The sequence below is a fragment of the Ovis aries genome, unplaced genomic scaffold, assembly GCF_016772045.2.
Source record: "Ovis aries strain OAR_USU_Benz2616 breed Rambouillet unplaced genomic scaffold, ARS-UI_Ramb_v3.0 scaffold_90, whole genome shotgun sequence".
NCBI classification, from domain to species: domain Eukaryota; kingdom Metazoa; phylum Chordata; class Mammalia; order Artiodactyla; family Bovidae; genus Ovis; species Ovis aries.
In genome coordinates, this window is record NW_024599829.1 from 601,736 (window position 1) to 604,809 (window position 3,074).

The following is a 3,074-nucleotide window of genomic DNA, read 5'->3' on the forward strand; positions in this document are numbered from 1 at the left end:
AAATAGGAGCTTAACTATTTGTTATTTATGCTCCTTGGAGAGAATGTTTCTGGGAATGACTTGATGGACTGACTCTTGAGCCAGAAAAGATATGGTACAAAGTAGTGCCCGCACTGGTTTAACAACAAAATAGATGACAGAAATCAAGGACAGAGTATAAAATTTGAATAAGAAATATGAAAAAGAAAAACAAACAAAACAGGGTTCAAAATAAGAAAATAAAGCTACAGAAACAACAGAATCTGGTTCTCGAGCCTCAAAAGAGTATCAAAGCAGATGACAGAAGTGAGGAATGGTCTTGTGCTCCCACAATTGTGATTGCACTTCATGTTCTGTCTCTCCATGAGACATTGGTTAAAATAATAAAGATCTGTGCTCCATAGATTCTGCTTATCTTTGTACAGGTCCCACTGAAAGAGAACTATGTTGTCCACACTGGGATGAGAACATTTTGCCTTTCCTATCAATCCAGTTTCATTTATACTGTGGCAGAATTAGCAATTGGCATCTTCTGCACTTTGCCATCTCGAGTCAGAGTTTGTTGCACCATGGCCTTCTCATGGCCTGTTTGACTTCTGCATTCCTCAGAGTGTAAATCAAGAGGTTGAGCAAAGGTGTCCCAATAGTGTAAAACACAGCCACCATCTTATCCATTGGAAATGCAGTTACAGGGTGAGTGTATGTGTATATATACGGTACAAGAATAACACAATAACGATAATTTTAGAGGTGCAAGTAGACAGGGCTTTCTGTCTTCCTTCTGCACTATGATTATTCAGAGAACGTAAGATGAAAACATAGGAGATTAGCAGCAGTATGAAACTCACCATGCATATAGCCCCACTGTTAAACACTGTGAGTAGATTGATGACCTAAGTATCAATGCAGGCAAGTTTCAACAATGGTTGCGTATCACAGAAATAGTGATCAATAACATTGTGGCCACAGAAGGGTAATCTCAAAACCAAGAGGAATCTGTGCTGAAGAACGAAGGCCCCCACCCAAGCCAGTTTCACCAGTGTGCCACAGACATGCTGGCTCATGATGGCTGTGTGCCGCAGGGGCTTGCAAGTGGCCACATAGCAATCAATGGACATGAGGACAAGTACCAAGATCTCTATGCACCCAACGAAGTGAAATGCAAAGATCTGGGTCATGCACTCATTGTAGGAGATTATTTTCTTCTCAGATACAGAATCTGCAATCAGCCTAAGGGCAGTTGTTGTCACAAAACAGACATCAGCAAAGGATAAGTAGAAAAGGAAAAAGCACATTGGGCTCCCAAGTGTCTGGCTATTTCATATGGTTATCACAATTAAGAAGTTTGCCAACAGAGTTGCAAGGTATAGAAGCAAGAAGATCACAAATACTACTTTGTCCTTTAGTAGATTCTGTGCTAACCCAAGCAGAATGAACTCGTTCACACTGCTGTTCACCTCCATGGTTATGGTGAATGGAAAACAGGCATAGCTAAGAAGTGGTTCATCTGCAAAGGAAGTGGGGGAAATCGTGACTTGGCAATCGGAATGTATTTGGACTTGAAATTATAACTTTTAGAGTTATAACTCCATCAAAACATATAACTCACTATTTCTCAAGGTTTTCATGCATTGCAATAAATTATGATATAATGTTTTTTTATGCTGGTTGTCATGCTTTAACCAGGGAATAAGGGAATAGGGAATAAGATTTGTGTGAGAGAACCCTCAATGACCGTGCTCTTTGCCAAAGTCTGAGAGTTTATGACTTTGTTGTATGATATCGATCAGGTCACTTTAATGTCTTGATGCCTTTTCTTCAAATGACAATTAGAGGTTCCAATAGATATATGTGTATTTGATATATATGCTCATATAATGTATATACATATCAACTACTGAATTTTATATATAAAATCCATTTATATATAAAAGTTTATATTCTATATAATTTTATAACACTTTTGGGGGTTCTTTCTTGAAGAAACACATTTCTTGACTTGGAAACCAGGTTGCACCCATTATTTCTGATCTGTTCAAAATCATGTTTGGATTAAGCCTTTTTTTTTTTTTTTAATAACTTGACCACTCTCATGTTATTCAACCTTCTGGATGATATTTGATTTAGTGTTTGTACAATGTAAGTCTTAACAGTCTTGTCAATGACATGGTGCTTAATTCCCTGAAGGCTGCATCAAACTCCTTCTTAATATATTTTTCATCACTGTATTATAGTCTGCCTGATGATAGATGTCTTTCTCTTTTTTTAATTTTTATTTTTACTTTATTTTGCTTTACAATACTGTATTGGTTTTGCCATACATTGACATGAGTCAGCCACGGGTGTACATGAGTTCCCAATCCCGAACCCCCCTCCCACCTCCCACCCCACATCATCTCTCTGGATCATCCCCGTTCACCAGCCCCAAGCATCCTGTATCCCGTATCGAACATAGACTGGCAATTTGTTTCTTACATGATAGTATACATGTTTCAATGCCATCCTCCCAAGTCATCCCACCCTCTCCCTCTCCCACGGAGTTTAAAAGTCCGTTCTATACATCTGTGTCTCTTTTGCTGTCTCGCATACAAGGTTATCATTACCATCTTTCTAAATTCCATATATATGTGTTAGTATACTGTATTGCTGTTTTTGTTTCTGGCTTACTTCACTCTATATAATTGGCTCCAGTTTCATCCACCTCATTAGGACTGGATTCAAATGTATTCTTTTTAATGGCTGAGTAATACTCCATTGTGTATATGTACCAGAGCTTTCTTATCCATTCATCTACCGATGGACATCTAGGTTGCTTCCATGTCCTGGCTATTATAAACAGTGCTGCAATGAACATTCGGGTACACGTGTTTCTTTCAGTTATGGTTTCCTCGGTGTGTATTCCCAGCAGTGGGATTGCTGGTTCATAAGGCAGTAAGCTTTAAGAAAAAATTGTTTTCCCAACTTTTAGGCTAGTTGCAATTATACTATTACTTTCATTGCCAATTAGGGCACATGATGTGTTTGAGTAAATCATTGAAACTGACATTTTGAGAAAAAATTACTATATGTTTGAAATAATCCATTACCCATGCTAT

At 38.1% G+C, this 3,074-nt stretch overlaps 1 pseudogene; it reads right to left on the reverse strand.

Annotated features, from left to right (window-relative positions):
- Positions 1-531: 531 nt before the first annotated feature.
- Positions 532-1,442, reverse strand: LOC106990693 (olfactory receptor 4C11-like; annotated as a pseudogene).
- Positions 1,443-3,074: the final 1,632 nt, after the last annotated feature.